This window comes from Benincasa hispida, chromosome 8, assembly GCF_009727055.1.
Source record: "Benincasa hispida cultivar B227 chromosome 8, ASM972705v1, whole genome shotgun sequence".
NCBI lineage: Eukaryota > Viridiplantae > Streptophyta > Magnoliopsida > Cucurbitales > Cucurbitaceae > Benincasa > Benincasa hispida.
In genome coordinates this window covers 16,709,398-16,728,373 of record NC_052356.1, presented here as the reverse complement: position 1 = coordinate 16,728,373, position 18,976 = coordinate 16,709,398, and the positions used below count along the sequence as shown (strand labels likewise).

The 18,976-nt window shown below is 34.4% G+C and overlaps 1 long non-coding RNA gene and 1 other non-coding gene across 12 annotated transcripts; both read right to left on the bottom strand.

The window, feature by feature from the left end:
• Window positions 1-419: 419 nt before the first annotated feature.
• Window positions 420-16,563, bottom strand: LOC120083538. Of its 11 annotated transcripts, none has more exons than XR_005483452.1 (10): window positions 16,423-16,563; window positions 16,203-16,343; window positions 15,261-15,397; window positions 14,290-14,454; window positions 13,790-13,991; window positions 11,736-12,723; window positions 11,589-11,649; window positions 6,650-6,724; window positions 5,846-6,072; window positions 420-627 (listed from the first exon to the last, which is right to left on the bottom strand). It is a non-coding gene; the product is annotated as an uncharacterized LOC120083538 (long non-coding RNA). The 11 variants fall into 11 exon arrangements; XR_005483449.1 differs by having other exon boundaries at window positions 11,736-12,719; XR_005483444.1 differs by having other exon boundaries at window positions 11,736-13,991.
• LOC120084309 lies at window positions 16,185-16,280 on the bottom strand. The gene has a single exon (XR_005483672.1). It is a non-coding gene; the product is annotated as a small nucleolar RNA snoR113 (small nucleolar RNA).
• Window positions 16,564-18,976: the final 2,413 nt, after the last annotated feature.

Sequence of the window (18,976 nt, the reverse complement as noted above, 5' to 3'; positions counted from 1 at the left end):
AAGATAAGAAAAGTGGAGGACCTGTGAGCGCTACAAGAAAATACTCCTTTCTCGATGTTTGAAATTGTCGAAAAAAGATAACAAACGCGTCAAAAGATCAACTCTCAATGACAAGCTAGTTGTTGAGGTTTGGTCGGGATATATCCGTCGGGAGAATATCTCCCGATGTGGCAACATATGGCGTCAAGAGTTGATATAAACTCCCGATGCATGTATAGACATCGTCGGGAGTTCCATGATCTACCAGTTCAAATTCAGAAACTCAATTTTCTAATTTGTACTCTCGATAACTAGAGATTTTTTCGTGGGGAGATAGACATTTTTTTTTTAATTTTTAATTTTTGATTTTCTTTAATTTGATATGAATAACCTAAAATGTATAATATTATTAAGAAAATAAAAAATATTCACATAAGGAATAAAACAAATAAAGAAAGTTGATAGTATTCTTTATTACAAAAAAGTTGGCAAAATGGTCTACAAACGATTTAAGTCTTAACAAATACATAGAAAAAAGAACTCTCAACATCATCTCCAAAAAAAAAAAAAAAAAAAAGATTCTCCAACACATCATCTCCAACAACATCATCTCCAACAAAATTTCTAACATCATCTCTAAACAACATCCTACAAAACAAACAAAAACCATAAGGTGAATTCTACAATCCTACAAAATAAAGAAAATCCTACAATCTTACAAAACAAAGAAAATCAACACATTTCCAAGACTACGTGTTCTCAACCTTAAATCTCCATAAACACACAAAGACCACAAGTTGAACTCCAAAAGAATAACTTATCTCAACCCATTCTACATAACATTCAAAATTCATAAACTTTCACAAACAAACAAAAGCCATAAGATGAATCCTACAATCCTACAAATCAAAGAAAATTAACACAGTTTCAAGACTACATATTCTCTATTGGGGTTGATGCCTAAATCTCGTAGGGTCTTATAGTTTGTAATTGTAATATACAAACGTTTTATTTATGAAATAAAATATGTGATGTTTTATTTCAAAATTAGTTGCATTAATCACAAACTAATAAACTAACATCCAAGGTTATCTTGTAGCTTAAACATTATGTAGAGACATGCGGGGTTACCCTTACAAGAATTGGATAGGGTTTCTTTAGTTTCATGTCCCAATTGGTTTTTCCCTATGGTTGGTTCATTGGGGCGGAACTCTAGAACCTAAAATGCAGGATTACACTTACAAGAATTGTTAAGCGAGTTTAACAAATTATGGACTGAACAATGGTGACTGATAGTTACAGTAACAAGGTATTGTTCTGTCTATTGGTTGAGAATGTCTCATTTCAGTGAAAGGGCACTTGATCACCCTATGGTGACTTTTGTCCTACCTTACTGAAACATCATTATAAAATAGATGTCACTTAGAGTACACTAAACTATTTTGCTAAAATTGATTGGTTGTCTTGTTGTTTTAATGCAAATAGACTAATAATAAATAATCTGTATCATTTCAGCATATTTATTTCACAATGACTTACACGACCTTAAATCTACTCACCGCCGACAAATTAAGAGCGAAAACTACACCTCATCGAAAACATGATCAACATAATACTTATAATCGATGATCTTCGTTTTGTCCTGATGGAGGACTATCCTCCCATTTTAGCTCCAAATACCGCTCGAAATGTTTGGGAAGCATACGAGCGTTGGACACGGGCAAACAAAAATGCCCGAGCGTATATCTTGGAAAGTCTTTCCGAAGTCTTGGCCAAGAAGCATGAGCCCATGCTCACAGCCCGTGAGATCATGGAGTCCCAGAGGGGAATGTTCAGACAACTGTCCACACAACTCAGGCATGATGCTCTCAAACACATCTTTAATGTCCATATGCAAGAAGGGGCATCTGTTCGAGAACAAGTTCTCAACATGATGGTCCACTTCAATGTGGCGGAGATGAATGGGTTCGTCATCGATAAATCCAACTAGGTTAGCTTCATTTTGGAATCTTTACCTGAAAGTTTTCGACACTTTCGTAGCAATGTTGTTTTGAATAGGATTGACTAAAATCTAACCACCCTCCTCAACAAGTTACAAACCTTCCAGTCCTTGATGAAAAACAAGGAATAGAATGGTGAGGCAAATGTTGCTTCATCATCTAAAAGGTTCCACAGAGGTTCGACCTCTAGGACAAAGTCTGTATCTTCTTCCTCTGGCACTAAAAAGTGGAAAAAGAAAAAATATGGAAAGGGGAAATCTAACCCACAATCTGCTGCCCAAAAGGGTAAGAAAGTTAAGGTTGCAAAGAGAATCTATTTCCATTGTAACCAAGAGGGACATTGGAAAAAGAACTGTCCCAAGTACTTGGTAGAAAAAAAGAAGGCCAAGCAAGGTAAATGTGATTTGCTTGTTTTGGAAACATGTTTAGTGGAGAATGATGATTCACATGGATTATAGATTTTGGTGCCACTAACCACGTTTGTTCTTCATTTTAGGGAATTATTTCCTGACAAAAACTTGATGTCGGTGAGATGACGATGCGGGTTAGAGCTGGACACGTCGTCTCGACTGTGGCAGTGGGAGGTCTCCAGTTAACTTTACAGAATAGATATATTTTGTTAAAAAATGTATATATAGTTCCTGGTTTGAAAAAGAACTTAATTTCTGTAAAGTGTTTACTTGAACAAAAATATTGTATAAATTTCTCTGTAAATAAAATGTTTATTTCAAATAATGGTGTCAATATTTGTTCAGTTGAACTAGAAAATAATTTATATGTGCTAAGACCGTTAGCAACTCAATCCCTCTATAACACTAAAATGTTTAAAACTATGGTAATTCAACATAAACGACTTAAAATTTCTCTTAAAAAAAGGCCCAACTTTGGCACCTAAGATTATGACACATCAATCTCAAAAAGATTGAGAGATTGGTGAAGAATGAACTTCTAATCGAGTTAAAAGATTTTTTTTTACCTGTGTGTGAGTCATGCTTTGAAGGCAAAATGACTAAAAGACCTTTTACTAGAAAAGGTCATGGGGCCAAAGAACCTCTAGAGCTGGTACATTCAGATCTCTGTGATCCAATGAATGTCAAAGCAAGAGGAGGTTTTGAATAATTCATCACCTTTACTGATGATTATTCAAGATATGAGTATGTTTATTTAATGCAACACAAGTCTGAATCTTTTGAAAAGTTTAAAGAATTCAAGGCTGAAGTTGAAAATTCATTAAATAGAACAATTAAGTCATTTCGATCTGATCGAGTGGAGAGTTTATGGATCTAACATTCCAAAACTATTTGATAGAATATGGAATTGTATCTCAACTCTCAGCATTTGGTACACCTTAGTAAAATGGTGTATCAGAAAAGAGAAATCGAACCCTATTGGACATGGTTTGGTCTATGATGAATTACGCTTCCTTACCTAACTCGTTTTGGGGTTATACAATTGAGACTACAACGTATATTTTGAACTATGTTCCATCCAAAAGTGTTGCCATAATACCTTTGGAGTTATGGAATGGTCGTAAAGCTAGTTTACATCATTTTAGAATTTGGCATTGCCCAACACATGTGCTTGAGGAAAATCTTAAGAAACTGAAACCTCGTTCAAAATTGTGTCTATTTGTAGGCTACCCCCAAAGAATGAGAGGTGGTTTCTTCTTCAACCTTAAAGAAAACAAAGTGTTTGTATTGAAAAATGTTACTTTTCTTGAAGAAGACCACATAAGGGAGCACAAGCCTCGCAGTAAAGTTGTGTTGAATGAACTTTCCAAAGAAACTACTAAACCTTCAATAAGAGTTGTTGAAGAACCCAACACCTCAACAAGAGTTGTTCAAGTGGGACCATCTAGCAGGTCAAATCTACATCAAGTTTTGAGGGAACCTTGACGCAGTGGGAAGGTTGCGAAACCCCCGTTCCGTTACATGGGTTTAACGAAAATTCTAGCTATGGTAGTTGACGGAGATGTTGAGGATCTATTGGCTTACAAGAAGGCAATAGAGGATGTTGACAAATATGAATGGATCAAAGCTATGAATCTCGAAATGGAGTTGATATACTTCAATTCGGTTTGGGATATTGTAGATCTACCTGATGGGGTTAAACCTATAGGTTGCAAATGGATCTACAAGAGAAAATGGGGTGCTGACAAGAATGTGCAAACCTTCAAGGCTAGACTAGTGACAAAGGGTTATACCAGGTTGAGGGAGTCTACTATGAGGAAACTTTCTCATCTGTTGCCATGTTAAAGTCTATCCGGATCCTCCTGTCCATTGTCTCATATTATGACTATGAGATTTGCCAAATGGATGTCAAAACTGCCTTTCTGAATGGCAATCTTGAGAAGACCATCTACATGAAGCATCCCGAGGGATTCATAACTCAAGGTCAAGAGCAAAGGTTTGCAGGCTTAATTGGTCCATTTATGGACTGAAGCAGGCTTCTCGATCTTGGAATATATGGTTTGATACTACGATCAAATCTTATAGCTTTGATAAAAATGTTGATGAACCTTGTGTATACAAGAGGAACATCAATAGTTCATTAGCTTTCCTAATGTTATACGTAGACGATATCCTACTTAATGGGAATGATGTAGGTTTACTGACAGAAGTTAAGAACTGGCTAGCGACCTAATTCCAAATGAAAGATTTAGGAGAGGCTCAGTTTATTCTAGGAATTTAGATCTTTAGAGATCAAAAGAACAAAACGTTAGCTCTGCCTCAAGCATCATACATTAGCAAAATGCTTGTCAAGTATTCGATGCTGAACTCCAAGAGAGGTTTACTACCTTTCAGGCATGGAGTTATCTTGTCTAAGGAACAATGTCTTAAGGCACCTCAAGAGGTTTAGGAAATGAGATGAATCCCCTATGCACCGACTGTTGGGAGCCTGATGTATGCGATGTTATGTATGAGACCTAACATCTGCTATATGGTGGGGATAGTCAGTAGATATCATTCTAATCCAGGATTTGATCATTGGACCGTTGTTAAGAACACCCTCAAGTATCTATGGAAAACAAGAGACTATATGCTCATGTATGGTTCTAAGGATCTGATCCTTACTGGATACATGGACTCTGATTTCTAGACTGATAAGGATTCTAAGAAATCCATATCAGGATCAGTGTTCACTCTTAACAGAGAGGTAATAGTCTGGAGGAGCACCAAGCAAGGGTGCATTGCTGACTCTACTATGGAGGCTGAGTATGTAGTGATTTATGAAGCTGCTAAGGAAGCTGTTTGACGGATTTGGAAGTCGTCCCAGACATGTCAAAGCCCATCGTACTTTATTGTGATAATAGTGGTACAAATGTTGTAAAGTGCTACAAATGTTATGATCCTGATAATTCATGTGGAGACATGTGAACAAGGATATTCTATACAAAGAAGTTTGTATAAGACCGGACCACAAAATGTTTAGTCTCATTATATAACGTCGTTCATAATAGAGACCTACATTTCACCAGGATGACCATAGGTAACATGACCTAGATCTTGAATGAGCTGTGAACTCCTACCTATGAAGACGGTCCTTTGATTTGTGTGGGTGAGAGTGGCCAGATCACCGACTCAAGAAGTCTACCATTTTGGGGATTCTTCTGATTGTGGAACTAGGAACACAACTACACAAGAAGGAATTTAATCCTTTCCCAATGTCGAAGTAAGTAGATAAATTGCTCCCTTAAGGAATGATTCCGGGCTTGAATGATGTGGCATTACACCCTCTCTTGGCCTGAGAGGGGTTTGATCATAATCAGACTGTGATTTATTGTTCATTAGAGGGATCAGTGGTACTTAAAAGAGTTAAACGTAACTATAGGGACAAAACGGTAAACTTGGTCCTGCTGTACTTACGAGCAATTTGTGAAGAGTAAACACGTCCTACTTCTCGATCTTGTGCATTCTCAGTTGCCCGATTCATGAACTTGCTACCTTTAGAGTGTGTTTCTTTAAATAGGTAAACACATCCTACTTCTCGATCTTGTTCTTCCTGTAGCTCAGATTGAATTTGCAGGAATGACTTCGATCCACCTATGTGGTGGTAATTTCTCTCTATTCTTCTTATTTGTCTTTGAAATTTTCTACATTCAAACAGAAAAAAAATTAAAAAGATATTTCATATAAGAAAACAAAACACCAAGAACAAGAAATTAAAGGGAAAATACAAAAAAAATTATGAATAAAAAGGGAGAGACGTTTCTAAAAAGTCCATTAATCTCTTCAAAAATCCACATAAGAAGTCCAAAATCTATAATTAAACATGCAAATAATGATGGCGGCCAAGAACACATTAAAATTTTTCAATGTGATCTTGGGTATATAATCAAGAAGAAAACTTCCAGACACAATCATTCCAATCTAATCTAAACAATTTGGAACTAAAGCACGAAAGATAAAAAGAGAGGGATCAAAAGGATAGATAGATATTGAAGTTGAGATCATATGATATTTGAAGAGCAATAACCAATTCCTACTAAATTTTCACCTTTAAATCCTATATTATGATGCAAATTTCAAAGATGAATGAAAGTTCATTGACAATTTGACATGCCAGATGCTTTTCCAACAGTTGAAAGAAAGCAGTAAATAATCTAGAATTGATCTTCAGATCATTGGCAAAACATTGTTCTAAGATACTATAGCTGTAAGTTCACAAACCTAAAGATTCAATGGATCATCTCCTCCAGAATCAATATTGCACGCTTTAATCTTTCCCAACAAATCTTTTTGCCCCTGCAAAAACAGGAAAAATGAACAAAGCTAATTCTTATTTAAATCACAAAAACAACTACAATGAGATTTTGATAACATAATTCAACATACAACACGATACACAAACCGCAACGACCCTATCTTCAACGACGACACTTAATCGAAACTTAACGACCCTATTCACTACCACGAAATTTGACAGGAGAAGCTCAACGGTGGCATTCGACCAACGACCAAGAGATCTCTACCTTCAAGATTGACGAATGATGGCAGCGGTTGATTGACGGGCACCGACGATAGGTAATGAAATAGAAGAATGGCGAGAGGAAACGAAATCCAGTAGAGAGAAATTGACGCATAAACTCTAGCTGCGCTGCAAAATCGATTTCCAGATCTGGTCTCAAATTTTTAAAGGCTATCTTCTGATGCTTAAAATGTAAGCGTTGGGAGATATGCATAACTCTCGAAGAATAAATTCATTCATCGGAGTTCACGGCCTATCTCTCGATGCGGTAGAACTGGTGTCGGGAGTTACACATAACTCCTGACGAGCTGATGAACCTGTCGAGAGTTATGCCATGTTTTAGCAGAAGTCTCGACGAAGTGTAACCAACGTCAGGAGTTACTTACAACTCCTGACGGTGGTTTTATAGTATCTCGAGATAGCATATCTCCCGACTAGTGGACTTCCAACAGTATTTTTTACGTCGGGAGATCGTCTGTTTCTTGTAGTGGAGGAAGAGGAAAAAGAGAATTTGAGGAAATTTTGGACAAATTGAGGTGCTTCCATCCATTTTTCTCATTGGATGATTTAAAGGTGAAGGGTTAGTTAGCTAAAGTCATGGGAATCTGAAGCAGGTGCTAGTAGGTGAAGAGGAAAGTTCGAATTTGAAGTTTGGGGTTTGGCTGACTATAAAAAGGGAAAGAAGAAAAGAATTGAATTAAGAGTTATTGTAGAGAAAAATTAGGTAAAACAAAGCTAAACCATTGAGGAAGATGAGAGGAAGGTCATGGAGTATTTTAATTAAAGAATCAGGGCTGGAAAAGCAAGGAAAAAGAGGAAAAATGATGGTGTCGGAGTTATTTGAAGAAAATAGAGGAAGCTCAGATTAAAGCAAATTCGTGGACTTATAGGTTGATTCGAAGCTCCAAATTCAAAGGTAAGCTACTTCTAAGGTCCCTATAAAGTTCTATAGTCTTTGATTTGATTAGCTGAGATTGAGGAATATAAACTCTGAAAACTCTGCAACTTTTCGCCGGGAAAACAGGGGTACCATGGAGAGATTGGTTGATTCTTGGAGTTCTAGGGTGATTTGGACATCTAAACTTAGAGGTAAGCTTGTTTTTGTAATGGGTAAGAGGTTTTCATAGGTTAATTAGACTAAAACTAGCTAGAATCGAAGAATTTGGTCGTCGAAAGTCTTGTAAGGAATACTGTCTATCATCTTTTGTCCGTCGTTAAAAGCTGGAAAGTCAATTTGAGGTTCATTAAGGTGTTCTTAAGCATAATTAGGGGTCCAATGGGTATTTTTACGATGCTTAAAACCTAAAATTAGAAGAAATTGGGGTCCTAAGCCAATTCTGAAGTTGATTAAGGGGTTAATTTAAAGTAAACCTTAATTAGGGTTAATGGGAAAATTAGGTAAAAATGGACAAAATTATGATTAATTAAGGTGTTCCTAACCTTAATTTAAGTTCCAATGAATATCAATAAGATGTTTTGACCTTTGGATTGAATTAATTTAGTATCTTAAGTTAATTTTAAGATAATTTAAGAATTAAAGTGTAAGGTGAAACCCTAAAGTTGGATGACATTAGGTTTTGGGAAAAATTGATTGTACTCAAGCTTGATTTAAATCTTAATTGATATTATTAAGATACTTTGAGCTTAAATTGGATTAATATGGGAAAAATTAATGTAATTTAAGTAATTAAAAGGACTTAATTGTGAGTAAACCCTAAATTGAAAGGGAAACCCTAAAGTGGTCAAGACTAATGCTTAAGAAAAATTGAATTGGAATTAATTCTTATTGTAGATTAATTTTTGGGATCTTAAGTTAATTTTAAAGTAATTAAAGGACCAAATTGCAAAACATTGGATCAAATTAGGGTTTTGGGGAAAGTTTAAGTGAAATTAGTTTTATTTGAAGGTTAATTTTCAAATAATTGGATTATGGTTATATGGAGAATAACCAGGGGATTATGAATATAATTTCAGGATAAACGAGAGTCGGAGGAGCTAGAAATCCAAAAAGAAGTCGGTTAACTGTGAGTGGTTTATTTTAAGTATTTTGATATAAAAAATATATATGTATGATAGTATGTTATGATTTGTGAAATGTGTTAGCATGATCTGTTTCACTTAGAAATGCATCGAGTCATGATTTCTGAACTCTCACTAATATTATATGAACTAGAATTATAAAAATGTAGTTTGAAACTTGATTTTACTTTACTATAATTTGTATGGTTTTGTAAGAAAACTTCTTGATGGTGAATAAATGATGCTGAATGATTTGTGAAAGTGGTTTCAAACTATTAGTTCTTGTACCCGAGAGATGGTTCTTTCCCATGCTACTTGAGTATGTTTCAATAGCATTACTCAGGTGATCAGGGGGCTATCAGGGTTAGATGTGGCCAAAGTATATCGGGAAGTCTAGAGGAACATGTGCCTGTAGCGCCACCCAGGTTATTAGGGGGCTATTGGGATAGATGTGGCCAGAGTATACCGAAAAATCTAGAGTAACCTTGACTTGTGGTGTGTATCAATATTTAGCCTTGAGGAAGCTTGCGTGCGTGTATGACCTTGTTATTTGGTTCACACTGTGAGTAGCATTCCTTGTCCAGATTATTGTAAACGAGTATTTGGTATAGAGTTAGTGTTGTTTTCTGATAACTTCGGAATGCTTTATGATAATTTGTAGAAATACAAGTTATCATTCTCTCAAAGTTGAAATAATTAGGATCTTTAGTGATATAAACACACTCATTATAAGAGAAAACACATGAAATTCCATACACGTGATAAATGTATATAAAAGTATCATTTTTAGTAAAAAAAAACTACTTCACTAATGCATTTCTACGAAGGAATCAAAGAAATTTACTAAGTGTTACAACCAAGGCCAATGCAAGGGGTATGTGTCCGAGAATATTTGACACATGAAGGATACATTGGCTCATGCATTTCATGTCAAATCATCACTTGCAGGCATGAGCATCTGACTGGTGGCGTCTGAACATTTCAGAAGTGGCAGGCGATTGTTCCAGGGTATGGAATTTAATGCAAGTCCAATCACCAAGTTGTTGAGATTTTCCTATAAAAGGAGAAGCCACCTTTAGAATCATAGTTAGACACCTTAGAGCCTAGACAGTTAGAAACTTTCTTCAGCACCAGTAGATAAACTCTGCCATTTGCAAGCAAGAAGGATGAAAGACACTCACTGTTGATCAATAAGTGCTGTTGGAGAGAAGCTTTCCCCTACCACGTTGGTTGTAGCAAGCATTAAAAACAAGCCAAAGAGGACAAAGGAATTGAACTCTATGGCTTGACTTTTTCTTTTTACACTTCATTTTCATTCACCATTTTATTTCAATGAGCTGAGATTGTTTGTATAAACACTTGTTTATCTTTAATTCAATCTTACATTTGGCCATTTATCACTTGTCCAGATGTTTACCTTCCAAATTGTGTGTGTCTGTGAATTTTCTGACTTAAAAAGAGCATGAAATCTATAGCTTAAATCTCTCTAATAAGTTGATTAAAGTGATTAAGTAGTTGAGTTACTCGAGAGAGCAATTTAACTATTGAATGCATTAAGTCAGGGCATGAAGTAAGTCTAAAGATAGAGTTGCTCATGTCTTTTGCCTGTTCTTTATGACCAACGCATGCACCCTAGAGATAGGATTACATGTGGCTTTCACATTGAGAGATGCTAAACTTAGCATGAACTAAAGAATAGAATGTCCAACATGAAGAAACCGTTAGAAGGTCCTTAAGCAGAACATGGGATCGAACCCAAACTCAAAATTTACAGAACATAAATTTTATAGCAAAAACATACAGATTATGCATTTAAAAGGTAATTGTAGCATGCTTTAATGCAAAGATTACAAAATAGAAAATGAGTTTAAGAAACCTTACCATTGAAGAACCCTTCTTCACGAGATTCCTTCTTAGAATCTTGTCACATACAATCTCAAACCCTCTAACCGTCAATGAGGACACCACAACGAAAGTTACCTCTATATTCTCTGGGTGAGAATCCAGGAGTTTTGTGGGTTTTGACTATTTTGGAAGAGAGGGATTTTGAGAGAGATGAGACACTAGAAGAATTTTGGGCTTTAATGTCAGTTGACAACCGATATTAAAGATAGTGTTATTAAAGCCCTTTAATGTCGGTTTTAAACCGACATTAAAGGGCTTTAATAACACTGTCTTTGATGTCGATTGCAACCGATATTAAAGCCCTTTAATGAAATTTACAACCGACATTAAAGCCCTTTAATGTTGGTTGCAACTGAAGCCCAAGAATCAAATAAAGCCCTTTAAACCGACAATGAAGCCCATAATCTGTCCATTTTATTAATTATCGTCCATTTTTTAAAATTTCATTGCCAAATCCATTTTTTTGATAAAAAAGTATAACATGACACATCATCATCGAATGCTTTTGACTATGACATATTATTTATGTATGGATTGTAAATCTATTACATTTAAACCACAAATTTTGCTATAAAATTATAATTTAAAAGGTCGTACAATCATTCAGGCCTTGAAAAAACAAATTACAAGTATGATTTTACAAAGTATCACAAACAATAAAGGTTTAAGACAAAGGATTGAAAGTGAAAACGTGATCAGAATTCATATTTAACTAACCGTGTTTATTGGGAATGTGCATAAATGGTTGCGATACCAAATCCTTACTCTTTTGTTGCACCTGCAAAACAAGAAAACTCAATAGTTGAATAAATGAGAGAATCTTTTTTTTTTTTTCAAGATCTTGAAGAAGAGAAGCTTGGGTACCTAGATATGAGATATGAAGACGTGGAAAATTTTCGACAGCATAACGATGCTACCACAATAAAACCAAAAATTTACTTTGAACCTGTTCAAAGAAACACACTCCCAAAAATATTTCACAACCACTTGTTCTCAACAGAATTATTAGAATTCCCAAAAAATGAATATTCAAGAACACATATATCAAGGAAAAGAGATAGACTCCCCACCTTCATTCCCTTTATAATTACTTCATAAACAGCAACCTACAAGGTTCATACTAAACATTAAAATTTCAATGCACACAACTTGCTTCACTAGCTCAAAAACTACAATAACTGCTAAACCAAAAAAGAAAAAAGATAGAAAGAAAAAAAGAAAATCATACTTTTAGCATATTGGCAGCATTGATCTTCATACTCATATGAGAGCTAACAACTAGAATATTAAAAATCATACTATGGTGCTGTTCAAATGTGTTAAACAATTGAAAGAAACCTTAGAAGAGAACTACAAAAAAGAACTATCTAAATGTATTTATTTAGATACAAACCAAAAGAAGTGTACTGCATCTACAATATCAGTATATTGATTTACTGAATGACTCTCCTCCTTGATCCCTTCAACTAATAAATACTTACAAAAACAGCAAGTCAGATCATTTTAACGAAGGCTATTGGCTTACTACCTGCAACAAGGCAGTTTGTATTGACTTCTCAAAAATTGATACATTGTACATACATATAGTCAATATTATTGTTGCTGACTGTAGTACTTATGTAAACTAAAGTCACTCTTCAATCATAATAGTCCAGTAGTCTACATTAATTTCTTTCAAAATCTATGATCTCCCCCATAATTTGGTACAAAACTGGAAAAAAAAAAAGTAACGAACAAAGAGAATTTAATTCCAAGTTACTCACCCGTCTTTAAAACCAAGTTTCTCACCTGCTAACTTCTCTATATTTGGTGAAAAGTTCTTCTCAGGGAAGCCACCATGAGGTTGTCCTGTCTTTCAAATATATTATTTAGACAAAAATATTAATCACTAGGCAGAGAAATAAAAGCAAATACCTTATCATGCAACACATAAATAGGATAAATGTGCATCTCACTTTCAACTAATTTCAAGAAAAAAGTTGTGGTTTAAGTGCCTAAGTCACACTTTAACTCTTAAAACAACCTAAAAAGCTCCGAAAAAAGTGTCTTAGTGTTACTTTGACTCTCAAAACTACATAACATTTATTTTGTTACCTAAGACGTGTAAACCACCCCTTGAAACTATGAACATTTCTTAAAAGTGCTCAAGTGTGCCCTTCAAGATTTGTTAGCCTAGCTTATAAATAAATTATTTACATGAATGTCAACAAATACATTATATGTTGTTCATTATCTAGCTGTTGATCTCAAGCTGCTTTTAAAGAGACAAAATTTCTACCATAATTAAACCTGATTTTATCTCAGGAAAAAAAAAAAAAACTACTTTTAAAGAGACAATCCTCCAACATTCTCAATGTAGTCAAAGGATTAACCGTCAGGGTAATAGCATATTCCATGGGTACTTCCTAATTGATTTTGTGGCAAACACTCTGATCTTTCACAACATAAGTCTGCCATGTCCCTAAGTATAAATTAGATTTTCAAACACTTTAAATTATGGTTCACAAGTTCACAACAATAGAACAAGTCCCAACATAGCTAAGTAGATAAGGCACCAAAGTTCACAATATGGAAGAATGAACTACATCAATAATTATAGAAAATAGATCACTCATCACAATAAACCTAAGAAAACAGGGATTAGTTTGTTAAATTTAAAATCTTCTATCACATTTTTAAAATGGAACCTAAGGAGATAAAATTTGATAAATAAAATAGATAGTATTAGTTATAAATTATGTATATCTCTCCATCAAAAAAATAACCAAATAACTATGCCTGTGATAATTCACTAAACAGTAAATCTCACATTCAATCAGTGTGGTGATTCAAATGTTAATTTCCACTCAATATAAAACATCGAGGTGTAAACAAACAACGGTTTACATGAGACAAAAATTAAGGGAAGAAAGTACTACCATCCAACAACTGTGATCGACCATAAACAACATTTGACTGACAACCATAGAGCCTTTGAGAATTGATTGTTGCAACTCCACCCACAAAACCTTCAGCCTCAGATTTAATCATATCTAGTAATAGATAAACCAGAATTGCCCTTGTAACACTATGTGCACAATGGTTAAACAAAAGCCCCTGCAATAGTCCTTTTCCAAGCGGCTGGACAACATAAGAAAAGAACAAAATGCCACATTAGGTGGAGAATGTATGCAATACAACACTTTATTTTCAATTTTCCATAAAGTTAAAGATACAATTTTAAACATGGTTGCTTCATTAAAAGGTAAAGATCTCATTTCATCAATGGAAATAATTTTTCCAATAGGAAACACAACAAAACAAAACCAAACATTTTCTTATGAAAAGAAGAATGGAAATCCAATTAATTTATCATATAAAAAGAACCAACTAGTAAGAGCAATATCTAATTAATCATGTAACAGAAAATCAAAACTACATGCATCGAAATTTTGGCGATACGTCATATGGTAGAAAGTCCGATCCATCTTTTCCTTCATACAAAGCAAATGAAGAAAACTTCTTATTGAAGACAGCATATATTTCCCCCTGATGAGTTTTCATCTGCAATTATCACTTGATTTCTGAGATAGTCATTGACCACCTATCATTTGGATCCATAGGAATGAAAAGAAAACTATAAGATTGAAATATAAAAATGCTCAACTGCTCAAGGAGAAAAGAAGATTCATTATTTGTCCAATACCAAAGTTTAAAACATAAACATTTCTTTAAAACATTTCCAGTAAATGTTTCAAGAAACTGTACCTAGTGTAAAGAAATTTCTTTAAAACATATATACATCTTACTGAAGTGAAAACCAAATTAATACCAAAGTGCCAGACAAGTTTAGTCCTAATGATACCCTATGAAGCCTAGAAAATATGGAAGCTAAGATTTAACATGATAGAGTGGGCAGGGAAAAAAGAACCGCATTACCACTACTTATAAATTAATAACTTCACAAACCATAGAAAACAAGTTTGTACCTTTATTCATTCTTCTGTTTGGCAGTAGAAACAACCGTAATTGACAAGACAAAGTGACAAGAGTATAAGGAGTCAAGCCAACATAAGGGGTAGATAATGTATATTTCAGAAAAATTATGTATATACCATCCACAAAAATATTTTTGTAAAAAATGTCCTCTAGAATAGTCAATAATCACAAGTCAATAGATTTTGGCGTGAACTAACTACGGTCATTCATTCACGTTCTGTTTTCCAATTTGTTTCCATTCATTGCAATTTCACAAAGTTGTTTGGATAACAAGAGTTTCTTAAAAGAAATAAACGATACTTGAAAACAAAAAGATCTATTTGAACAAGAGACTAAAAGAGAAAAATAAACAATTCATGTAAGAAAAAACATCAAAATAAAATATTCATAAGAATTAGAATTGTTGAGTACCGTAACATGCGAAAGTTCAATGATATCTCCTGCTGAAGCAACATGAGGAAGCTTTTCCAAACTTTCAGCAAAAATATTTGTAGTAATTCCAAGTTTTTTATGAGATTGGTCAACAATTTTTATAGTGCAAAAGCAATCTGCAAAAGTATATAAATGATCTCAAAGTAGGCAGAACCTCAAGGAAACAAATTGTGGCTCAAAACTTAAGAAATTACAAGACAGAGACAAAATGATGAAAAGTGTGATTTACATGACCCAGTATTCAAAAATGAATTTAATTGATCGAGTTACATGATGTGCCATGTATAGATTAGTTTGACTTTCAAGTGGGAGAAACAATCCAGGGTCTAAAGCATGTATTCATCACACAGTATTTGGATAGTCAAGTCTTGGCATATTTCTTGAGCTCCCATATATGGGTCAGCTGGTCAAGTCAAAATCTAACTACGTATAAGTGACTCAACATGCTAGTCCTACCAGTGTATCTATGGAATCTACTGGGAACCTTCGCATATGGCAAACAAACAAAGTTCTACCATTCTAAGTTTCTAACAGAAACCATCAAACAAAAATACACAAGATAATCTATTGAACAGCGAAAATATAGATCAAATAGGTCAATGTGATGTCCTTGTACATATTAAACTACAAGCTGGAAGAGCTCAACATAGAAGTCATTACAGTGGTCCATATCTTTTTAGGGTGAACTTCAATCTTCCTCATTCTCAATCTTAAAATTTTACTTAAAGACCGATAATAGTACCCAATAAATAGATCACCAGTACTTGATAAGACAAAGACAAAATAAACCAAAATGACGGTAGATTATAACAAAGCATGCACTTGAGATCAACTAGAAAACAATGTAAGAACACTCCTACTTCCGCCACAATACATATGCTATTTAAGAGAAATTTACAAGAACTGGCTCAGGAAAAACACCTTACTGCAGACATATCGTCAATCTACTACCGTCCAAACGGAAGCAGCCGTAAGTCCGGCCTTGATTCATCGTTGCCAATAACTTGTTACACGCAAAACCATGAGATCGATGATATCAAAATACGAGATGCTCAGGTTTTACTAAAAAAAGCATGAATCAGAATAAGAAATGAAACTGCTAAGAATTTTAAAGGAGTGACCAAGGACGGACGACAACCACCTGATTCACACGACCAAGCTTGGACGACGGTAAGAGAGGGCCTTTCGGATGGAGGGTTTTGCACGAGCTTGGACGAGGGTTTAGGGACGGAGGGTTTCGGATGAGGGTTTGGGGGGAGTCTGGGAATGAAAGGAAAAAGAAAATGGCGGTGGGAAGGGAAGGGAGGAAGAAAGTTGGTTTTTTTTTTTAAGTGGATCTTTAATGTCGGTTTTAAACCGACATTAAAGGTATACCTACAATGTCGGTTTAAAACCGACATTAAAGATCCACTTTTTTTTAAAAAAAAACAAAACCGACATTATACATCCGATTTCAATTTTTTCAACCGACATTAAAATCTAAAATACTTGTAGGGAGAAAAAGTGATGAGATTCAGATTTTCTCAGAACCTTTATGTGGATCTATTCTCTTTTTGTAAAAAACACACCAGGAAGAAGAAGAACCATACTTCCTTGGCCCATTAGCACGTTTTAGAGAGAAAATAGGGGGACTCCCTCCTAAAATGATTTTTAAATTAAATTAAATTAAATCAATTTATTTTCATAAATAACTTTAATATATATTTATAGGACAACTACCTTATCATATAATATATTTAAACTATATGTTATATCAAATATAACACATAATCTATAGTTTCTATTCTCTCACCAACAACATTTAATATAAATCACATTTATATTAGATTTAATTATATGAATCAAATTCATATAATTAATATTTGAATCATATTCAAATATTTAATTCTTCTCAAATAAACTTCATATTATAATGTATCAAATACATGATAGTAATTATATCATATATAATTAGATTAAATTAATTATATCACATATAATTAATTTCCTCAATTAATTTGAACAATTCATATTAATCCAAAAATTGATTCTCACTAATTCTCGTTCAGCTACAGGGGGGACCTTATAGACCTGTAGCTTGAAGCACTAATGTATGTGAATATTTAATTAAACTCCTTTAGTTAAATTATTCACCATCCATTAATTGTCGGGCACTCCACTAAAGACCGACAGCTGTATTCTTCGCACAACAGATATATTTCTGTGACCATTGGATATAACCAGTCAACAGTACAATGATCCTTCACAAATTGCTCGTAAGTACAATTGGACCAAAATTACCGTTTTGCCCTTATAGTTACATCTAACTTCTTAAGTACCACTGATTCCTCTAATGAACAATAAATCATAGTCCAACTATGACCCAACCCCTCTCGGGATAGGAGAGGGTGTGACGCCACATCATTCAAGTCTCGGAATTAGCCTTTAAGGGAGCAATTTATCTACTTACCCTGACGTTGGGGAAGGAGTGAATTCCTCCTTGTGTAGCTGTGTTCCCAGCTCCCCAATCAGATGAATCCCTAAAATGGTAGGCTTGTTGAGTCGGCGATCTGGCCATTCTCACCCATACAAATCAAATGACTGCCCTTATAGGCAGGAGTTCACAACTCACTCAAGGATTTAGGTCATGTTACCTATGGTCATTCTGGTGAAATGTAAGTCTCTATTATGAACGACGTTATATAATGAGTATAATCATTTCGTGGTCTGGTCTTATTCAAACTCCTTTGTATAAAATATCTCCGCTCACATGTCTCCACATGAATGATTAGGATCAGATCATTTATAGCACTTTACAATAATTGTAACATCTACAAAGCGGGCTATACTCGTAGTGTCACCAGGATAAGGTATCCAGCCTTATCCATCTACTACAAATCATTTAGATTATCACTTAAACATGATTCACCTGTATGTCTCTACATACATGTTTAAGCTACATGATAACCTTGGATGTTAGTTTATTGGTTTGTGGTTAATGCAACTAATTTTGAAATAAAACATCACATATTTTATTACATAAATAAAATATTTGTACAATACAATTACAAACTATAAGACCCTATGAGATTTTAGGGCATCAATCCCAACACAACACATAGCACAAACATTTAGATTGTAAATAAGCATCTGTATCATCTTCATCTCATCTTCATTGTGCTCACATAGGCTTGCTAAACTTGTGAGGAAATCAACACATACCACTTACACTTAGAACCATTAATCCATAAATCCCTTTCTTGCTCTAAACTTCTATTTATTCTTGCATGCGTGCCATTAGGTTAGTGTAAATAATCAACATTTCTCAAGTTAATTAGGAAGCATCTGCATTAGATCTAAAAACAAGGTTTGCGTTAGAACATTTTAGAGTCCTTGCATTCAACTTTGAACTTATCGGGAAACTTAAGTTAGATTTATACTTGGGTTTGACTTGAGAGAACTTATACGCATTCACAAGGTGTGCATGCATCCATTACTAGCGCATTGCCTGATTTTCTTACCGAGAGAGAAATCACTCCATCATCCATCTCCATTCATCATAGTCATTTATCTCTATTCCCCCTCATCATTTTAAACACTTTTGGAATTAAAATCACGGGGCAAACACTTTATAATGTGTTTTCTATGGGATAAGATCATGCCATTATTTTACTAGTATGTGTTTGAAATGTTTTGAATCTTTTATATTTTGCCAA